Below are 23,829 nucleotides of genomic sequence, written 5' to 3'. Positions count from 1 at the left end.
GATATAGTTCCAATAGCATAACAGTTCTTATTCAATATTCTTTGTTTGCCTAAAAAGAGATACCGCGCATAGAACTCGACAAATGCGATCCATGGTGGAGGGTATATAAGATTCGGCGCGGCTGAACTTAGCACGCTCTTAAAATTATCAAATTGTGGAAAATAGAGACAAATTTTACGATGTAAAAAATTTAAGTTTTTACCAACTAAAAACAGCAGAATATATTTGCTATTTTAGCAAAAAGTTACTGCTGTCCCATTTTCAGCAGATTTTCTGCTATTACAGCGAATAATTTTAATGTTTTTACTACCAAATTTCTCTGAGTGTAGCCATCTTTTGAATCCACTGGCATTATGGATTATTGTTATAGCTTTCTTGGAATGCTGCGACTGCATTGATCTGCTCCCAGGCATAATAAATGATGTCATAACAGTTTTCCTTAAAACCAATATCTCAGTACAATTTCTTTAAAAATAAGGCAAATGTGTGCTGTTGTTAAAGCACTTTGCTAAAAGAGACTTTTAGTTCGCCATTTCTGAATTCAAAGGGAGGATCTTTAAGTTAATCCTAAGTCAAGCGAATAAAGTTTCCTTAAAGATAAAATTTCAACCAATTGGTTCACGAAAGAACTTCTTGTCCCGATGACATAGCTGAGCAATGACAAAAAATTGTCCACTTAATGGAAAACGTTGCTAAATTTGAACTTTGGTGTCAAAAGCTTCCCCCAATAGGAGTACCGTAGCCAATGAAACCGCGTACCCTACAACCCTAAAGTCAGTAGCTGCTGGCTAAAGAACAACAAGGCAGTAGGAGCCAGGAGCCGCTGAACTTTTTACATGCATCAGCTGGTCTGCGCGATCAGGCTGGGAGAACGCATACCCGATTACTAGAGCCTTGCCACATGTTTACTAGTTATGGTGAAATGTTCATTTCTGTTATACCTTCACTGGAGGCGTTATCAACGTCTACGAGTATTCAATACCTCACACATTATTTGTATGACAATGCTTTTCTCATTGACTATAAACATGGAGAAGCTCTGGAACATTTGACCTTCCCCATTGTGTTGCATGGTGTTGGCTAAAACATTTGTGGCCATTGTTGCAAAACTCCTACAATGTGCATTTTGCATACCTTTTGTCTTTTTGTTTTCCTTCTTTTGCCTTTGTAATTGGGTTAATGCTGAGTGAGGCCTCCGAGACCAGACTTAAACTCGCTCATTTGTAATGAACTTTGTTCGCCAGCTTAATGAAATGTGCATTGCTAAGCCCCCTTTTTGTTCGGGTGCCTGTCAATCATTCCAGTGTGTCTGTCCGTTGGAAGCTCTGTTTTTTCAGCTGATTTGGTGTTTCTGCCTTGAGTTGTTGAAATATTGTTGCGCCGCTGGACATTGGTCGCGCAACAAAAATGTAATGCAAAATTAACACCACACAAGAACAACAGCAACAACAACAACAACAACAGGCTCTACTACAAGAAAAATACCCAAAAGAAAAGAAATTTAATAGTTTAAGCATTTTTTTTCTGAACTTTGATTTTTGGGGGTCTTTTTTTGTGAAAGGCATTTTCGGGCAATTAACAAAAAAAAAAAACGAGCCGCCCCTTTGCATTCATCATCGAAATGAGACACTAAACTCGAATTCGAACCAAAGTAACGTCCCTGAAGCGTCATTGCACCAGAATTCCTTTGTTAATGACTCAAAATCACACGCACACACACACACACACACACACCCTTTGATAATGAAACACAAGTAAGAGCGTGCCAAGTTCGGCCGGACCGAATCTTATATACCCTCCACCATGGATGGCATTTGTCGAGTTCTATGCGCAGTATCTCTTTTTGGGAAATATTTCAGTTCATTCGGATAAGAATTGCGCCTTGTAGGGGCTCAAGAAGCAAAATCGGGAGATCGGTTTGTGTGGGTAATGTATCGAGCTATTGATCGATTCAGCCCATATTAGACACGTATGTTGAAGGTCAGGAGAGAAGCTACCAAATCGTATGAGAATTGTGCCCTCTAGAGGCTCAAGAAGTCAAGACCCAAGATCGGTTTATATGGCAGCTATATCAGGTTATGGACCGATTTGAAACATATTAGGCACAATTATTGGAAGTAATAATACACCTCATGGAAAATTTCAGCCAAATCGGATTAGAATTGTGCCCTCTAGTGGCTCAAGAAGTCAAGACCCAAGATCGGTTTATATGACAGCTATATCAGGTTATGAAATGATTTCAACCATACTCAGCACAGTTGTAGGAAGTACTAACAAAACACCTCGTGCAAAATTTCAGCCAAATCGAATAAGAATTGCGCCCTCTAGAGGCTCAAGAAATCAAGACCCGAGATTGGTATATATGGCAGCTATATCAGGTTATGAACCGATTTCAACCATACACAGCACAGTAGTTGAAAGTAGTAAACACATCGTTCAAAATTTCAGTCAAATCGGATAGGAATTGTGCACTTTAGAGGCTCAAGAAGTCAAGACCCCAGATCGGTTTATGTGGCAGCTATACCAAAACATGGACCGATTTACAATCCCAACCGACCTACACAAATAAGAAGTATTTGTGCAAAATTTCAAGCGGCTGGCTTTCCTCCTTCGAAAGTTAACGTGCTTTCAACAGACATATGGACGGATGGACAGACGGACGGATGTGGCAAAATCGACTTAAAATGGCATGACGATCAAGAATATCTATACTTTATGGGGTCTCAGACGAATATTTCGAGGTGTTACAAACAGAATGACGAATTTAATATACCCCCATCCTATGGTGGAGGGTATAAAAACTAAAACGAACTTCAATTTAAAGAAATTCGGGGAATAATGGAATATGCAGACTAAACTAGCACCGAAGTACTTTTGGGATCTCCTGCAAACATTGTGGCTAAAAATTTGATGATCCCATATCAAATGACTGCTATTTACAACATTTATCGGGCTGTGTTGTTTGCAGTGCTCCAGCCCAAATTCATGGCGATTGTTGCTAAATACTTTCATTTTCATGCTGTGGGTGAGGGGAATAAAAGCGAAATAAAATACTTTTCTATGTTGTAAACAATTTGTGCTGCATTCCCAGTGCCAATGACTAACTGACTGCCTATGTACCATTAGGCTGTGAAGGAGTCAGCGTCATCATCATCATCGTCGTTGTCGTCTTCGGCAGTTTGTTTTGAGTGAGTTTTTGAAACTTTTTCTGAATATGGCTCACTGAGGAAAAGTATTTGCCCAAAGTTTGTCAAAGTATTTTCATGGCAGGGCATTGCGTTGCGCCGAGGCTAAGTAAAGTCGACATTTTTTCGGTACATTTCTTTATGAGTGCAAATTGTTTCCAACAGAATTTCCATAGAACCTTGACACAGAATGGTGGTTTTCAAAATAATTCAAGACAATTTGTTTGTTGTCTTTCAAGCTTTACAAATTGAATGTCATTTCGCAGAGATTTCATTGCCACACTTTTATTTATGGCCGATTAAGAATGTTTTCAAAGCATTGCGTGCGACGAGCAACAAAAATCTTTTTTACCATTCCGTAGCAGTGCTTAAAAATTCAAAAAACTAATTTATTTACAAAAATTAGTTTAAAGGAATAGCAACAATGGGGAAAGTGAGAATCCAGTTCTCTCTCATGGCTTCCGAAATTCAATGGGTGCCATTAAATGAACCTAATTTCGTTATTATCCAGATTTGCTCTTAGCTTTCATATACACCGCGTAAGAGTCTGATAACGTCATTTCAAGTCATTAAAGTCACATCTATCATTTTGTTGCTAGCATCGTTTGTAGGTAGCCCTGCGCGAATACTATCACACTTAACTTATTGATGACTTTTATGAAAAGGTTCTCGCGGGTTTCATCTATTGGTAGAAGTCGAACAACCTGTTATGCCAATGATATAAGGTAGGGGCCCAATAAGCATTGCTAATTAGTTTATAGGGACGAAGACGACTGGGATAAACCAAGGACTATCAACGTTATCACTGAATTTGCCTCAAGTATAGATCTTGACGGGGAATATGGTAAACCATTTGCCATAGAATCAAAGAACGGCAATATTGCTAAAGTAAGGCTGAGCAACAATCGAGCAAAACCGACCATTTGATACCTTACACCACATTGGGTATGCAAGCGTAGTCGTCAAAATTAAAATTTTAAATTAAGAATTTCGATAAAAATCTGAGCAAAAATGAAAATCGGGAGAAACTTATGTGCTGAAGTTAAATATAAACCTGGACCGATTTCTATGGCATTCACCATTGATGTAGAGAGTCGTAAGAAAAACCTTCGTGACAAACTTTCGTGAGGATCGGACGAAAATACAATACATATGGGAGCTATATCGGAACTGATTTCGACCAAAGTCAATGCAGACAGTAAAAATAATAAACAAAAGACATTTTGCAAAACTTTGAGGAAATCTGTTAAGAAATACGCTGACACAAGCTCTGAGAGTGAAAATCTTGTGGTACATATATATGAGAGTTATATCTAAATCTAAACCGATTTTTATAAAATTCAACACCAGTGTCGAGGGTCATAAGGCAATCCTTCGTGGAAATTTGGCCATATCATTTGAATATTGAAATTTGTTTGTTCCGTACAGACTCAAAAACGGCTGGACCGATTACCTTGAAATGTTCAGAGATTGTGTAGGTTGGTCTGGAAAGAAACATAGGCTATATATTTTTTTGATATCGGGAGGGGGGCGGACCCTCCCCCTTACGCACAAAGTTTTACCCAAAAATGAAAGTGCACCGATCGGGACAATATGGGATTCAAATGGAATGTACTCAGTAGTACAGTTTGAATTTCATAATAAAAGTTTGGTCCAAGTACCTGGATGGCCGCCCCAGCCCCAAAACCTCTTAAAATAGGTTTATTTCACGATCATGACATGAATACGAATATGGTCAGGAAGTAGGAATAGGCTTTATAATTTGTTGATATCGGAAGGGGCGGACCCTCACCGTTACCCCAAAAATACCACCCAAAAACCACAAGTCTACCGATAAAGACAATATGGGTATCAAATGAAAGGTATTGAAAGGTTGAACACGAATATGGTATAAAAATTGGGTTAAAGGAACCAGAAAGTTGCCCTATCCCAAAATGTCTAAAACGGGACAAATTTGTCGTCAATATCAATATGGGGTTCAAATGAAAGGTATTCGGGAGTAGATTACGAATCTGGCATACAAAATCAGATCGATGTGTTGGGGTTGGTCGCCCCACCCCTCAAAAGAGCCCCAAATAGGCATATGACCCATCATGACTATATGAGACTCGGTTTGTTTGTTTGTTCTGCAGAATCAAAAAGTAATGAAAAGTATCCGCCAGTAGATCACAAATATGGCATAAAAAATTAGGTCCATGTAATGGGAGGTCGCCCCGCCCCCTAATACCCTCAAAATGGCCATAACAGACGACCATGCCTATATGGGATTCAAATGAAAGATATTTGGGAGTAGATGAAAAATATAACATTAAAATTTGCATTCAAGTCAAGGTGGCTCTTTTACTCCTAAAAAAAACGTCGATAGACGTATTTCCATTATGGCAAAATGGGACTCAAATGAAAGGTATTTGAGAGCAGAAAACGAATTTGATATCCAATTTTGGGGGTACGTCCTCAATCACCTCTTAAACTGAACTTTATTTCCGATTATAGCAATATGGAGCTCAAATTAACGGTATTTGGGAGTAAAGAACGAATTTCATATGTATTTTCAGAGCTAAGTGCCGGTGGTCGCCCCAGCCCCAAAACACCCTGCAAACGGTTCATACCATTGGGGCTCCAAGTTAAGGAATTTGGGGGTGGACACGAATTTGATATGTATAGTTGAGTCGAAATATCTCCCCTAAAAAGCATTTCTCATTACCCTTATTTCAAAAATACCAGATCTCGGATATTGGTAATGCGTCTGCGGACATAGGCTACATTAGCACGAATTCGATATCCACATTCAGGGCGAAGTGTCCCCACCCCAAAATGATATTGAAGAGTTAAAGAAGGCGCAGCGGAGCAGGCCCTGTCCAGCTAGTATATATAGCCAAATGTGAACCGATTTCTTCCAGTTTCATTAGGCTTCAAGTAAGTAAAAATGTGCCAAGTTCGTCTGGGCCGAATCTTTGAAACCCATTATCAAGGATTCTGCGTGAAATTGGTTGAAGACCATCATTTTTCTCTACATATCAAACTTCTGCCAAACCAGGCAAAAATGAAAGCATCTAGGAACCGAACAAGGATAATCGAGAGATCGGTGTATATGGGAGCTAGATCAGGCTAAAACCCGATTTGGATCGTACTTGACACAATTGTTGGAAGTCGTAGCAGAACACCAAGTGCAAAATTTTAGCCAAATCAGACAAAAATTGTGGCTTTCAGGTGATCCAGACGAGAGAAAGGTTTATTTTGCAGCTATATCAGACTATAGACCGACCCATAACAGAGACAGGCAGTCATAACAGTACACTAAATGCAAAATTTTAGCTAAATCGGACAAAAATTACGGACTGCAGGGGCTCAAAATGTCAAATCCGGAGTTCGGGTTATATGGAAGCTATATCAAGGTAGAGACTGATTCCATCCCTACTTGGTGGGATTATTGGACGTCTTAACAGAACACTACATGCAAAATTTCAGCTCAATCGGATAACATTTGCGGCTTCTAGGATCTAAATATGTCAAATCAGGAAATTGGTTTATATGGGAGCTATATCCAAATCTGAACTGATATGGGCCATTTACAATCCCCAACGACCTACATCAATAAGACGTTGATACCATGGATCAAATGCTGGGCACTTACAGCTGCAAAAGAGCACCACAACGATGGCCGTTGGCCATGTTTTTCTAATATGCTGGACGTCGTTGCATTGGCTGCTTTTACGATTTACAACGAAATGAAGCCTATAAAAAGGAGTGACTAACTAACGAAACAATTGGCCACACCAAATATCGAAGAACGTGCCCTGAACAACCATATAACCTCCTATCCAAGGATACGCAATGCGATGGAAGCATTCGATGTCAGGCTAAGAAAACATCTTCAAATTCAAGAATAGAATACATATTTATTTGTTTTTTTATTTTTTCTTTTCCATTTCAGGTATTACCAAGACCGATGGAAGGCAATGTACCGTCGTTTGCGGCTAGGTCAAGTAGACCGTCATGTAGGCTTTGCCGTTCTGAGTACGGGCGGCAGCGGAAAATGCGGGCATACTGCTTCGGCTGCGGCAACGCTGTTTGCGGAGAACATAGCACACTTTTACATCGCTGCAACACTTGCGCACAGGGCAGGGGCAAGAAGTACACGCTCAACAACAATAATTTTTAAATTTTTGTATAATAGTCTTAAGAAAATTCAAGCAAAAAAAAAAAAAATTAAAAAAATTGAAAAAATTATTTTTGTATGTAGAATTTTGTTATAAACAATAAAAACAAAACAAAAAATAAAAAAAAAAAATAATTTATATGAAAAAAAAAATGATTTACAAGAAAGGTCCGTAGGGACCTTTTCACACGGCCGTGAAGTTCAGAACTGTCACTCATCGGAGAGTTAATAGGGGTTAATTTACCCCAAACTTCCTGCAGAGCAGGGCTTGAGGGGCCATTTTTTTATTCGCTCCACCATGGGTTGTGGGTATACTAATATGTCATTGCGTTTGTAACTCATCGAAATGATGATATGAGACCCAACAAGGTATATTATTCTTGATCGTCTTGATATTCTAAGCCTATTTTGCCATGTCCGCTCATCTGTCCAACCGCCCATCCGTCTCTCTGTCGAAAGCACACTAACTTCCGAACGAGTAAAGCAAGGTGCTGCAAATTTTGCGCAAATACTTCCTATTAGTGTAGGCCACTTGGGATTGTAAATGGGTCAAATCGATGCATGTCTTGATGAAGCTGCCATAGACACCAACTTTCCGATTTGATTTCTTGAGCCTCTGGAGGGTACAATATCATCAGGAGGAGGAGGAGGAGGGTACAATATTATCACAGCCACAGTATTGGTGCAAGGTACAGTGAGTGTTTTCATAATAAATATCCTATAAGTGTGTACTTAGTTTACCGAGTTCATGTAAGGACCTAAAATACTCAACTGGATTCCATCTGGCATCGTGGCGGCACGAATTACCGTTAACCGATAACCATAATATTTCGTGTTTTGTTTATCGGGAGCCAAAGAAAAGAAATGGAGGGTATGCGTTTTTCTATTTGCATAAAAAATTCTCCTTTATAGCATGGGACAGTCATGAGGACATGCTTAACTCCTCACCACTGTGGCCAACTTTTACCTCTTCTTATGTTGTATTTTTCACCCTCATCATTATCAGACTTAATTGTAGGCTACATAAAAAACAAAAAAAAGTAAAACACATATCTTTTTCAAAACTTTCCAGATTGTCTCTCTCATCTCAAGACATTTTTAGTTTAGCTGCAGACGGTTCCAAGCAGACCTTATTCATATTCTCATTTGGTTTTTGTTATCTTATCGCGACCTTGAGTCGTGCGGAATGCAAACGAAAATTAATTGTGCCAGTTTTAATTTGTCTTCCTTGCCTAGCCCAAAGAGAAAAGCATAATGCAATTAGCAAAAATTCTTGTGTTTTGACATACTTTTTTGTGCAAAGTCAATAACAGCTTAAATTGTATTAGCGTCACAAGATAAGGACCCACAAAACGTGAGTGTGGCCAGCATGGTTGGCCGAATTTCTTCCCGTCGTTGAGAGTGTAGAGCATGGCATAATTGCGAGGAGATAAGATATAGTATGCAGCGCCAATCACAGAGTTGGATGAATGCAACCCCATTGACTGCTGCTAACAACAAAAGATATCAGCTGACTATGGTCACCTTATCGATAAAGAAATGCGTAGGTCTCCATTTCAAGTGTCCTATAGTTTGTGACAGCAATGTCTGGCCTAGAAACAAAACTGTCCATATCTCAAGTGGATCTAGAAATATTTGAAAAGTATTAAAAATGAATATTTGTACATTATGTCAGACTATGCAGCGATTGTTGAGGTAATCGTTTTATTGAACAAAAAAATTTTATCTTCAAATAGTTAATGACTTTTTCGGTCTGTCCACCTTATTATTAGCCGAGCCATGGGCAAAAGAATTTGGTAAACAATCCAGTTTTGATATTGACCCTCAGTTTTAGTTAATGAAATCATTTCAGGGAAAATTATCTTGACCTGTGACGAGAGTGTCCCATATGGGCAGATGGTGCCGACGACCCTTGTTGCTGACAGAGCAACTCTGAGCATTAGAAAACGTATTTTACGGTGATTTTTTTCTTTTTGCTGTCTGTCAAGCAGTCAGTTAGTCGCCCAGTCTCTTGGATGGGTGAGGGAGGGGGGGCAGCATTGAGGCTATGAAGCTGATTTTGCTGTTGTTTTTGTTATCATTTTTATATCTCTTACAAATTGTTTATATTGTCGTCGAGGCAGACCGTAAAAAGTAACCAACCGGCAACGAACCAAGCGTACGACCGACCATCCAACCAACTAATCTAAGTATGTCACTCAATTTAGACATTCATACTGGTGTTGTTGCTGTTGCTGACATAGGTGGCATAGCAGAAGGGTAGCCAAGTTTCTTTTATGAAGGTCTGACTATGGCTTTTCCAAAGCTGCAACGAAAATTGTTTCTTTAAAAAGGATTCGCGCAAAAAAGTAAAAAAACAAAAATTCTAAATAAAAAGGTCTTCAGTTCTAAAATAAATTGAAATCCAAATCAAATCAAATCAAATCAAATCAAATCAAATCAAATCAAATCAAATCAAATCAAATCAAATCAAATCAAATCAAATCAAATCAAATCAAATCAAATCAAATCAAATCAAATCAAATCAAATCAAATCAAATCAAATCAAATCAAATCAAATCAAATCAAATCAAATCAAATCAAATCAAATCAAATCAAATCAAATCAAATATCAAATATCAAATATCAAATATCAAATATCAAATATCAAATATCAAATATCAAATATCAAATATCAAATATCAAATATCAAATATCAAATATCAAATATCAAATATCAAATATCAAATATCAAATATCAAATATCAAATATCAAATATCAAATATCAAATATCAAATATCAAATATCAAATATCAAATATCAAATATCAAATATCAAATATCAAATATCAAATATCAAATATCAAATATCAAATATCAAATATCAAATATCAAATATCAAATATCAAATATCAAATATCAAATATCAAATATCAAATATCAAATATCAAATATCAAATATCAAATATCAAATATCAAATATCAAATATCAAATATCAAATATCAAATATCAAATATCAAATATCAAATATCAAATATCAAATATCAAATATCAAATATCAAATATCAAATATCAAATATCAAATATCAAATATCAAATATCAAATATCAAATATCACATATCAAATATCAAATATCAAATATCAAATATCAAATATCAAATATCAAATATCAAATATCAAATATCAAATATCAAATATCAAATATCAAATATCAAATATCAAATATCAAATATCAAATATCAAATATCAAATATCAAATATCAAATATCAAATATCAAATATCAAATATCAAATATCAAATATCAAATATCAAATATCAAATATCAAATATCAAATATCAAATATCAAATATCAAATATCAAATATCAAATATCAAATATCAAATATCAAATATCAAATATCAAATATCACATATCAAATATCAAATATCAAATATCAAATATCAAATATCAAATATCAAATATCAAATATCAAATATCAAATCAAATCAAATCAAACAAATTTTTTACAACCACTAAGAATTTTCGCTACCAATTTGGAAATTTATACCCAAAATTCTATTCTCGATTTTCTTCTTTTTTTTGACAACTAGCCGACCGCATTCATTGAAAGACTGCGAGTAGTTGTGTCAGAGAAGACCTAGCTAACTCGCAAGCCAATATAAGATCGGGATAAGTTTTCTCGAAACGTCTCGTCTTCGATAGAAGCTTTTGCTAACCAATTGATTGTCGGGTAGATTCTGCCACAGTCAAAGTTGTAGTAGCAGATAGAATGGTACAATCCCATGGCAGCCGATTGTACATATCGGATTTGCCCGATGAAGTCCTTCATTGGCAAGGACTTGCGCCTCAGTGTAGAACACACTGCTACCACAACAACTTGCTACGGGCTTATATCTATCAGTCCTTCATCGGCAAGGGCTGCCGCCTCAGTGTACAACACTCTGCTACAACAACAAATTGTTACAATCTGATATCGTCATCCATTGGGGTTATGAAGTCCATTTGAAGCTTACTCCAGGGTTTGCATCTGTTCACCAGAGGAGATATTGCTGACTATTGACCACTTAGAGAATAACCCTAAGCATGTGGCTCTTGCAGCGTATAACGCAAAGTTGGCAACACTGCTGGCAGCATACCTACATCATCTGCCTTTTTTGTGCTGGTCACAGTCTCAGTCCTTTGCTGCCGTTGCCGTTTCGGCTTCTGTTTGTGTGTGAGTTAAGTGGTGATTCTTCTTTTGGGCCATTGTGCTGGAGACAGCATTTTGTGGTGTACATTCACCGGATTATTCTTGGTCAAGGTTAGCGAAAGTGAGTGGTGACACTGTTTGTTCCTGCTGGCCCACGCCCTACTGTTGCTTGCTACTGCTGCCTGCTGCCATTTAGTTGACGTTCTTGCTATTGCCGACTTTGTTGTGGACTGAAAATAGATTCTTTATGGTCTTTGGAAACTTTGATGGCGAAACTGTGTTGTGGTTTATTTTCATTCATGCCATTGCTTGGCCGGACAATGGGCTTGTTTCATGTTTATCGTGTATTCTCTTTGGATTTTTTTGTTTTTTTATTTTTACATCGTAAGAGTCTTCATGGCACCAACAACAAAGCTAGGGAGGAGCAACAGCAGCAGCACCGGCAACTGGAGAAAATTGTTTATTAATGAAAGCCCCCGACATGAATGGCCCATAAAAACCTAGTTCTATGCCAAGGGGAGAAGAGTGGCAAATTGACATTTTCACTGAAAGATGGTGGAGGGACAAATCGGTGTTTGATGGTGTTTTGAAATGTTGCACCTCATTCCTTCCTTCCTTCCAATATTGGCACATATTATATCCCCATTAAATATTTAATGATTGTTTTTCTGGTTTTTTTTTGCTAAAATTTTAATTATGGAGTATGAATCAGTGTTTGATGTGAGATAATTTATGACACTTTGCCTTAGATGTTGCACTTCAACTACATTGTCTCAGTAGTTGCCAGAGATAAGATACAGCCAAGAATTTGATCACAAGATTTAAATATGATCTTGCCGATAAGAATTCTTAGAAATTCAATGACGCGATAAGACTGTGGATGTGCATTGTGCTGTTGCCAAAGAATTCTTCACGCAATTATTTGGAATGTTAGTTTGGCCCTTAGGCAATAGTCCAAAATTAGCTTATGAAAAATTCCCCCTTTCTCCCAATCCCAGTTTTCACAAATAATATATTGAATCTTACTTTTGGGGTAACGGGGGAGGGTCCGCCCCCTCCCGATATCAACAAATTATATAGCCCATGTTTCCTTCCAGACCAATCTACACAATCTGTGAAAATTCCAAGGTAATCGATTCATTTCGTTTTTGAGTCTATCCGGAACAAGCATACAAGGTAGGGGGGGCGGACCCTCCCCCTTACCCTAAAAGTACTACCCAAAAATAAAAGTCGACCAATCGGACAATATTTAAGAGTAGAACACGAATTTCATAATAAAAGTTGGGTCCAAGTACCTGGGGGGTACTTGGTACCGCCCCAGCCCCAAAACCCCTTAAAATAGGTTTATTTGACGATCATGACAATATGGGACTCAAATGAAAGGTATTCGGGAGTAGGTTACGAATATGGTCAGAAATTAGGAATAGGCTTTATAATTTTTTGATAACGGAAGGGGGCGGCCCTCCACCGTTACCCCAAAAACACCACCCAAAATCTAAAGTGGACCGATAAGGACAATATGGGTATCTAATGAAAAGTATGCGGGAGTAGATAACGAATCTGTCATACAAATTCATGTCTAAGTATAGGGGGTTACCCCACACCCACAAAAACGCCCACAATGGGCACATTAGCCAATCACAGATATAGGGCACTCGGTTTGTTTGTTCCGTAAAGACTGCAAAACGGCACAACCGATTTTCTCGAAATTTTCGCTTTTTGTGTAGGTTGGTCGGGAAGAAAACATAGGCTTTATAATTTTTCGGTGTCGGCCGTCCCCTTATGCGAAAAACACAACCCAAAATCAAAAGTGGACCGATTGGGACAATATGGGTATCAAATGAAAGATATTGGAAAGTAGAATACAAATATGGTATTAAAATTTGAGGCAAAGTGCCCATCGGGCCGCCCCAACCCCAAAACTCCCCAAACAGACATATGGGACGTTCATTTCAATATGGGGCTCAAATGAAAGGTTTTCGGGAGTAGATTTCGAATCTGGCATACCAAATGAGATCAAAGTATAGGGGGTCACGCCAACCCTCAAGAACGCCATTATGACTGTATGATACTTGGCTGAACCGATTTCCTTAAAGTTTTCATAAATTATGTACATTTGTCTGGAAGAAAACATAGGCTATATAATTTTTATACCCTCCACCATAGGATGGGGGTATACTAATTTCGTCATTCTGTTTGTAACACCTCGAAATATGCGTCTAAGTTGATCGTCGTGACATTTTAAGTCGAACTAGCCATCTCCGTTCGTCTATCCGTCCGTCCATCTGTCTGTCGAAAGCACGCTAACTTTCGAAGGGGTAGAGCTATCCGCTTAAAATTTTGCACAAATATTTCCTATTAGTGTAGGTTGGTCGGAATTGTAAATGGGCCATATTGATCCATGTTTTGATATTGCTGCCAAATAAACCGATCTTGGATCTTGACTTCTTGAGCCTTTAGACGGTCAAAGAACTTGAGAAATGCGATCCATGGTGGAGGGTGTATAAGACTCGGCCCGGCCGAACTTGGCACGCTTTTACTTGTTTTGTGTCGATTTGTTTACTTGCTCGTAGATTTTCTATTTTGATTATAATTTGAAATATCGACATGATTTAAGTTTGCGTCACTCACACACACACACGCACGCACGTCCACAGTAAGAAGTTTGGCGCATTTTCCTCATTTCTCAATGCAACCGGAATTGTAGAACGACACGCTGCCGTCCATTGAATGTGCGTGCGTTGCAAGCGATGCGTGTCCGTCGCTTTGTCGTATTTACGAGCACCAACTGTGAACTCATTTTAAATTTAGACTTTGCAATTTTCTCATTTGCCGTTTTAAATCTGTTTTTTTCTTTCCCCCGTTTTATTTTTTGCCATTGGTTGGCGTTCTAGCATTTCTGTGTGATGTTGGCTTTTTTGTTTGTATTGCATTTTAAACAAAAATTCAACAAATGCCGCAAACATTTGAGTAGAGAAAACAAAAATTGTGTAAAAAATGAATTTTGCTAAAATCGAAAAAAGAAAACAGCAAAACCAAAGCATCAACCCCCGCCAGAAGAATAACAAAAAAGAAAAAAAACACAATCTTGGGAGCATCTGAACAGAGGCAAAAAGAAATGAAATGTAAAAAGCTATAGCATTTCCATGCCGTACGAATGGACGAATGAGTGAAAAATGGCAAAAAAAAAAAAAAATAAAGGAACCGCAAAATGCATGCCAAGGATATTTGCGAACAACACGACGGCACCAATACCCACTCGCACTGCCTTAGAGTCGGTCAGCCAAATGCCAGCCTTAGATACCAATTCTCAAACGTAAATATCCAGCATAATATGCTTGCTATCCATCCAGCATGGAGTGGTAAGTATGTGTGTGTGTGTGTGTGTATGCGTGTGAGAATATGAATATCTTTGACCAAGTTTTCGAAGGCACCAACGACTGAGACCACAGAAACATTTCACAGAAATGCTGCGAAAGCAACATGAAATCATAAACAAAAGCTCAGGTTGGTCTCGGCTGTACTCCCTTTGCTCCTCAACGTCCTTTGGCATGGCTTATGGTTTCGCTTCAACCATCTGAAGTAACAAAAGGGCAAAAGTGTTATTGAAAATGAAAACGAAAACGAAACCCACATTCCCCCACATCCAAATGGACAAATAACGAATAACGAATACCATGAGCATTGGGAATTTACTTATGGACCATCTCACATCTTTCTCGTTGTCCCTTTGTTTTTGGCAACAGAACTATGTGCTGCAGGCTTGCGTCCAGCTAGCTTATGATGACCTACACGTTTATCGCAGAAGACAGAATGTAAGGCTTTGAATGTGAACTTCCCAGTGCAAATGCCGACGAATTTAGAATTGTAGCAATTGTTGGTTGTTCAAGAGATTCTAGAATAAAATCTGTTTATACCGGAAAAAAATCTTAAAACACTAAATTAATCAAACTTATGAAAGGAGTGCTTGAATTGCATTCTTGAAAAGACGAGAGTATGAATTTTCACAACATTTCATTGAGGAAAAAAAGGAAAAATCAAGAAAGTTGAATATGTGCAGAATTTTTTAAGTTCAAGTTAAAGCTAAGTGGCCTGTATTCTAGTACGAACCAAACCCTTAGGGATCAGATTTCGGATGTAGTAAGACGAAATTGTCAAACGGAACGAATTCGTGGTCCGAATTTTTGATTTCAAAAAATAATATTATTCCACTTATTATTGGGTTGCCCAAAAAGTAATTGCGGTTTTTTCATATAGTCGGCGTTGACAAATTTTTTCACAGCTTGTGACTCTGTAATTGCATTCTTTCTTCTGCCAGTTATCAGCTGTTACTTTTAGCCTGCTTTAGAAAAAAGTGTAAAAAAAGTATATTTGATTAAAGTTCATTCTAAGTTTTATTAAAAATGCATTTACTTTCTTTTAAAAAATCCGCAATTACTTTTTGGGCACCCCAATATACCCTCCGCCATAGGATGGGGGTATAATAATTTCGTCATTCTGTTTGTAACACCTCGAAGTATGCGTTGTGGTGTTTTGGTATCACTTCCAACAATTGTGCTAAGTACGCTTCTAATCGGTTAATGGTTTGATATAGCTGCCATATTCACCGATCTTGGGTCTTGACTTCTTGAACCTCTAGGGGGCGCAATTCTCATCCGATTTAATTGAAATTTAGCATGACATGTTTTGTCCTAACTTTCAACAACTGTGCTAAGAATAGTTCAAATCGGTTCATAACTTGATATAGCTGCCATATAAACCGATCTTGGGTCTTGACTTCTTGAGCCACTAGAGGGCGCAATCATTATCCGATTTAGTTGAAATTTTGCATGAAGTGTTTTGTCTTAACTTTCAACAACTGTGCTAAGAATAGTTCAAATCGGTTCATAACTTGATATAGCTGCCATATAAACCGATCTGGGATCTTGACTTCTTGAACCTATAGAGGGCGCAATTCTCATCCGATTTGGCTGAAATTTTGCATGAGGTGTTTTGTTGTGACTTCCAACAACTGTGCTAAGAATAATTCGAATCGGTTCATAACCTGATATAACTGCCATATAAACCGATCTGGGGTGTTGACTTCTTGAGCCGCTAGAGGGCACAATTATTATCGGATTTGGATAAAATATTGCATGACGTCTTTTGTTATGACTTCCAACAACTGTATTAAGAATGGTTAAAATCGGTCCATAACCTGATATAGCTGCTAAGAGATACCATGGCAAGAGCTCGACAAATGCGATCCATGGTGGAGGATATATAAGATTCGGCCAGGCCAAACTTAGCACGCTTTTACTTGTTGGTTCTGTCTCACAGTGCAACATGAGATACAAGCCCATCAGAACAATAGTTGTGATTTGAAACTCGCTACGCATCTTGATCAGTTATAAGTGGATTGTGCCGCCCAGATGCTCCACAAGTTAAAAAGTCAAATTTGAAGGTTATCTTAGGGATATTAGAAATCATAGTAGAACCTGTTAGCTAGCAGCTAGCCTTACTAGATCAAATGTTTGTGACGTAAGAACGTGGCTACTTAGCGATAAATAATAGGGTCTTCTTTGATCACTATTTTGAGCTTTGTGTCTACATAAACTATAGCATTTTAGTTCAACTCATTGGGGACCTTTTGATGAGCCCTGCTAGCACTAGCACTATCAGTTGCTGCATTTTAGAATATTCTTAAGCAAAACCCTTCTACTGACTTCTTCACCTTAACTTTGTTGTATTTTCAGTGCTCCAACAAATTTTGGTGAGAAATGCTCGCCAGTTAAGTTATGACTAAAAAGCGTCGTAAATTAAAAATGACACTTTAAAAATTATACAAATTAATTTTGATAATCTAAAACAAAAAATGTAAAGCGCAAGCAAAATATTATCGCTGGAAAACATCGCGCCTGCCTTGCTGTGGTTGTATGGCTGCCATCGACCAAAACCCCAAAAAGTCGTAAAAATTTTGATTTCTCCCCCACAGTTACCACTTAATTTTTTGCGCTAATGTTTATTTAGGGATTAAGTGGCAGAGAATTTGTTTATCTTCGCCAGCCAGAGTAAAGAGTCGACGAAATAATGATGTCGCGTTGGTGGTGAAAGTTTTTGACAATCTGAGGCAAGTCAAGGCAAGGCTTAATTGCCTATGACCCAGAGCACAGACAAAGTTCCAGGCGAAACTTCAAAACTTTGTCCAATTCTATAGTTCTGGGAAATTCAGTTGTTTGATATTTGCCAATTTAAGGATGCCCAAAAATTGGAAATTGATGTTGTGAAAGTCTTCTTTAGTAAATTTGGGGTGGGCTCTCACCTAACCATTTAAAAGGCATTGAACGTTAAAATCTGCTCCACAAGCATAAATTTCACACTGTTCACAATTTACATCCATCTCTCTCTCTCCCATCTTGTGATGTCAATGGTTCACCGACAAAATTATCATGCATGGATTTATGTTTTATGAGATGCTATGCTGAGCAGCGGTTGCGTATTTTTGAGCCTAAAGGGAATTCACGGCTAACAATTCAAAATTCAAAAGAAAATGAAATCAGACTTACAAACGAGCATTTATGTTAAGCATTCTCTTTAGTCAGCACGAGAAAATTCTGCCTATGGAATGGCTGGAGCAGCTGATGGCAAACTTGAGTCTTTATTTTTTTTTTCGAATTTCCTCACAGAATGTTTGCTTTGTTAAAATGGAATATTATGCCAATAAATTTGAAAACAAATGAAATGAAAGTAAACTGTTAGCATTTTAAAAGCTGTTGTCTCAAGTACACCATCAACATGGTGAGGGAGGGAAGTGTGCAAAATAATATGGCCATTTAATTTGAACCGCCAACTTTCCATTTTCCATAGACCCATAACATAACACCGGTGCATAGATGTCTAAATGGTTTGCTATAACGAATTTTCTGCCATGTGTGATGTTTTTAAATTGAAGCAAGAAAATTAAAAAATATGATTATTTTCGAGAAAAAATGTTAACAATCAAATTTTATAGTAAAACTGAATATAGGATTTTTTCTGTTGTATTTGAGAAGGCACTCCCGACGTGCTCATAAAATCAGCATACATGCGTCTATATTGCGTAAACATTTTAAGTGGTGCCAGCTCTTTTCATTCAATTTTTCTATTTTGGTAAGATAAAAAAAATATTTTTTTTTATTAAATCACATTTTTTATTTTCGTATACTATATATATTTTTGTCTGAACAATAAGACAATGTTTTTTTTTTCTTTTGCTTTAATTTAGTTTTTATTACTAAAGGAAAACAACATTGAATAACGAAACTCTATAGACAAAAAAAACACTAAGTTGAAGAGCATTTTATTTCGATTTGCTACGTCTTATATATTTGAGCAGTTTAACTTATTGCTCAGATTGCCATATATCATTTGTTTGCTTAAGCAGTTTCGCTTTTCCCATAAAATTATTTTAATGGCTTTCGTATATGACAAATAAATTAAAAAATCCACATAGTATATCTTGGTCTGTTTTGGAATTGATGTGCACCTTTTTTTTGTATTCTACCAATTAGCTGGCAATTTGTTTGATATACTTAAAAAAAATCGATTTATTCTATTTGAACGAATGAGAGAATCTATTAATAATTATTGAAAAAGAACAAATAAAAAGGCGTCAAGTTCGAACTTGGGATACCAACCACCTCGAGTATATACGTAAACCAGCTTGCGTCAAAATCCCTTGAAAATCGAGATATCTGTCTATATGGCAGCTATATTCAAATCTGGACCGATCTGAGCCAAATTGAAGAAGAATGTCGCAGCAACCAACACAACTCACTGTCCTAAATTTCGGTGAAATCGTACAATAAATGCGCCTTTTATAGGCCCAAAACCTTAAATCGTGAGATCGGTCTATATGGCAGCTATATGCAAATCTTGATCGATCTAGGCCAAGTTGAAGAAGGATGTCGAGTGGCCTACCACAACTCACTATGCCAAATTTCAGCAAAATCGGATAATAAATGTGACTTTTATAAGCCCAAAACCTTAAAACGAACCAACGGTTTATATGGCAGCTATATCCAAATCTGGACCGATCTAGGCCAAATTGCAGAAATATGTCGACTGGCCTAACACAAGTCACTATCCTAAATTTCAGAAAAATCGGATAATAAATGTGGCTTTTATGGGCTTAAGACCCTAAATCGGAGGATCGGTCTATATGACAGCTATATGCAAATCTGGACCGATCTGAGCCAAATTGAAGAAGAATGTCGAAATAGCCAACACAACTCACTGTCCCAAATTTTGGAGACATTAGACAACAAATGCGCCTTTTATAGGCGCAAACTCTTAAATCGTGAGATCGGTCTATATGGCAGCTACATCCAAATCTAGACCTATTTGGGCCAAAGTGACAAAAGATTTCGAAGGGCCTAACACAACTCACTGTCCCAAATTTTGGCAAAATCGGATAATAAATGTGACTTTTATGGGCCTAAGACCCTAAATAGGCGGATCGGTATATATGGCAGTTATATCCAAATCTGGACCGATCTGGGCCAAATTGAAGTAGGATGTCTAAGGGCCTAACACAACTCACTGTCTCAAATTTCGCCAACATCGGACAATAAATGCGCTTTTATGGGCCCAAAATCTTAAATCGAGAGATCGGTCTATATGACAGCTATATGCAAATCTGAACCGATTTGGTCCAAAATGAAGAAGGATGTCGAAGGGCCCAACACAACCCACTGTCCCAAATTTCGGGGAAATCGTACAATAAATGCGCCTTTTATGGCCCCAAAACCTAAAACCGAGAGATCGGTCTATATAGCCACTATATCCAAATCTGGACCGATCTTGTCCATATTGCAGAAGTATATCGAGGGGCTTAACATAACTTACTATCCCAAATTTCAGCAAAATCGGATAATAAATGTGGCTTTTATGGGCCTAAGACTTTAAATCGGTGGATCGGTCTATATGGCAGCTATATCCAAATCTAGACCGATCTGGGCCAAATTGACGAAAGATGTCGAGTGGCCTACCACAATTCACTATGCCAAATTTCAGCAAAATCGGATAATAAATGTGGCTTTTATGGACTTAAGACCCTAAATCGTGAGATCGGTGTATATGGCAGCTATATCCAAATCTGGACCGATATAGATCATAGGATGGACAGGGCTAGATCGTCTTAGATTTTTACGCTGTTGAAGGATTATTACACCCTCCACCATGGGATAAGGGTATTTTAATTTTGTCATTCTGTTTGTAACACCTCGAAATATGAGTCTGCGTACGCTAACTTTCGAAGCAGTAAAGCTAGCCGCTTAAATTTTTGCACAAATACTTTATATTACTATAGGTCGGTTGGGATTGTAAATTGTGGCCAAATCAGCCCATGTTTTAATATAGCTGCCATATAAACCAATCTTGGGTCTTGACTTCTTGAGCCTCTAGAGGGCGCAATTATCGTCCGATTTGACTGAAATTTTGCACATATTTTTTTGTTATGACCTCTAATAACTGTGCTAGGTATGGCGCAAATCGATTAATAACCTGATATACCTGACATATAAACCGATCTGGGATCTTGACTTCTTGAACCTGTAAAGGGCGTAATTCTTATACGATTTGGAGAAATTTTGAACAACGGCTTCTCTCATGACCTTCAACATACGTGTTTTATATGGTCTGAAGCGATCAATAGCTTGATACAGCTTCTTGAGGGCCTACAAGGCGCAATCCTTATCCGAATGAAGTGAGATATTACACAATGACTTCTACAATGTTCAGCATTCATTTACGGTCCGAATCGGACTATAACTTGATATAGTTCCAATAGCATAACAGTTCTTATTCAATATTCTTTGTTTGGCTAAAAAGAGATCCCGCGCATAGAACTCGACAAATGCGATCAATGATGGAGGGTATATAAGATTCGGCCCGGTCAAACTTAGCACGGTCCTACTTGTTTTTTAATTATTTTATTTTATTTTAAAATTTTTGTCTGTTTCTCCTTCGAGACGAGCTCAATGATCGAAGATTTTTGTGTAAATGGAAAGCCACACACCAACCACTATGTGACGCGTTTCGCCTTTTCTTAGAAAACTTTAGAAAACCTACCTAAACCTAATAGGGTTGTTAGGCGTGATGGCTTGCGTTGGTATGTTGTATTTGAATCGTTTTTATTGCGAAAACGACTCTATGATACAATTACCACATTAACCACGCTCGACAACTCTGTCTATTAGCTGTACTTTTTCCCAATGCATGTGTTTTTTTTTTTTTTGGTAATGACAGACTTGTTTTCTGCAACAATTGCACTACTGCCATGGTAGACATGATTGATTCTGTTTTATTTTTATTTTGCAAATTTTGCCCATAAACATTCCACCAAGGAACAGGGGTAAACTTCTCACATATCAATGAGTGCAGTCCGATTCAAGTTTAAGCTCAATGAAAAGGGACCTCCTTTTTATAGCCGAGTCCGAACGCCGTGCCGCAAAACGCCATCTCTTTGGGGAAAAGTTTTTACATGGCAAAGTACCTCACAAATGGCGCCAGCATGCCAGAATTCGAACCTAGCCGTTCAGCGTCATAGGCGGACATGCTACCCACTGCACTACGGTGGCCTCCAACTTTTATTGAGGCAATCTTTTTTTACTATTTTCTTTACAAATACCTCCTCTCTATGCCTTTTCTTTGATTCAATTTTCATTCTCAACTCATCTACAGCTTAATAGACACTTACAATGGGGTACGTTTTAGTTGTTTAATTAATTTTTTGTCATTTCGCTAATATTTCATATCTCTCTGGCAGTGGTGGATACACCATCCACCCGGTAAACTTCATAATTCACCCATCATCCAACGCAACTCATTTCATTTATCTTTCAAAAAGGAGGGGGTGTTTTTCCTGTTTACAAAATTCATTACAAGACACCGGTAAAAGCCAACTCTCACTCTCGCTCAGACCTCCATTTCCATTGCTGCTAGCTTCTCCCACTCTGCTGGCTCTCTAATGAAATTAAAAATGCACACGTTTTTACAAGTGAAAAATTAAAGAGAATTTTTGTAAATTAAAAATTTATGACAACAACAGCAGCAACAACAAGCCGAACAAGAAAAGGTGATGAGCCACCATCACATAGGAATTACATACAAATTAAGCTTCCGACCATTTGAGATAATTGACCAGCCCTAAAGGGAAATGGAAATTGCCTTAATTACAGGCACATGGGGGGGTATTTAACAAACAACAACAACAGCACTCAAACACACATACACACGCACTGGTCACAGCAACTACTAACAGGAGAAAAGGAGAACTCATAAAGAATGTCAATCACTCACCTTTTTATGAATGAACTCAACACTCGCGCTCTAAAGTAGAAGAGTAGGTGTTTTTTGTTGGTTTTTTTGTTTCTTGAATTTTTTTCCCCTTCAATTTGTTTGGTTGCTTAGAACTTTCTTTGGCTGTGTGATCATTTGCTTTGCAAATGTTCACTATTTTAACGGAATTGGAGTATTCTTGGTTTCTTCTTTTTCAATTTCAATTTGCCCTTCTACTGTTGTTGGTAGCACAATTAACACTTCAATCGATTCTGCTTGGCTCAAGCACGCTCCATCACACAAACACACGCACAATTCTAACCAAGTGAATGTGGATGGACGGTTAACCTTTTTTTTTGTATTCTGGCGACGTTCTTTGCCACCGAGAAAAGTGTAAACTGTTGCTATTTGGCGCTCTTATTTCTTTTCTTTTTTTTTTCTTCTTTTAATCGTATGGCCACTCTGCACAAAACTATGTTGTATTAATAATTTTAATGATGGGACAAAGGCGTAGAATGCCAAATTGTTACGATATTTTTGTTGTTGTTTTGAAAGAATTTTATTGGATTTGGTTTGGTTGAGTTTGGATTTTGGTTCTGGCCCAAAACTACACACACACTGAGAGCCGGTTGAAATTTTATTTCTATTTTGTTTGCTATGCTTTGGCTGGTTGGATTTTGGTTTTCGCGGCACAACACGTTTTATCAAATCGAATGTTAAATAGCAACTGATGGCATCGGGACATGTAGTTTTTAGAACGGCATTGGCAAAAATACTTTTTAACAGAGTAGAGATGTACCATAGGGTGCTGTTAATAACAGAGCGCATACACTGGAAAAAAAATCCGTCATCAAATTTGACCAATGAAGGTTTCATAGATTTGAAAATGTTTTAGAGAAAAACTGATGTAAATGTTTCATAAACATTTCATTAATTCTTCATGACTTTATAAAAATTTGATGACATTTTTCATCATATGAAGGAAATTTTTATAGATTTGACGACATTTTTGAGG

The 23,829-nt window shown here is 37.6% G+C and overlaps 1 protein-coding gene across 4 annotated transcripts in view; it reads right to left on the bottom strand.

Moving 5' to 3' along the window:
* Positions 1-23,541, bottom strand: part of LOC106089974 (trichohyalin) — a 275,208-nt gene extending 251,667 nt beyond the window's left edge. For all 4 annotated transcript variants that reach the window (XM_059360993.1, XM_013255993.2, XM_059360995.1 and 1 more), the window contains exon 1: positions 22,836-23,541. The gene's annotated coding sequence lies outside the window, so the exon portion shown is untranslated. The remainder of the gene's footprint in view (positions 1-22,835) is intronic.
* Positions 23,542-23,829: the final 288 nt, after the last annotated feature.

The sequence above is a fragment of the Stomoxys calcitrans genome, chromosome 1, assembly GCF_963082655.1.
Source record: "Stomoxys calcitrans chromosome 1, idStoCalc2.1, whole genome shotgun sequence".
Taxonomy (NCBI): domain Eukaryota; kingdom Metazoa; phylum Arthropoda; class Insecta; order Diptera; family Muscidae; genus Stomoxys; species Stomoxys calcitrans.
The sequence above is the reverse complement of the archived record's forward strand: the minus strand, read 5'-3'. Positions and strand labels throughout refer to the sequence as shown.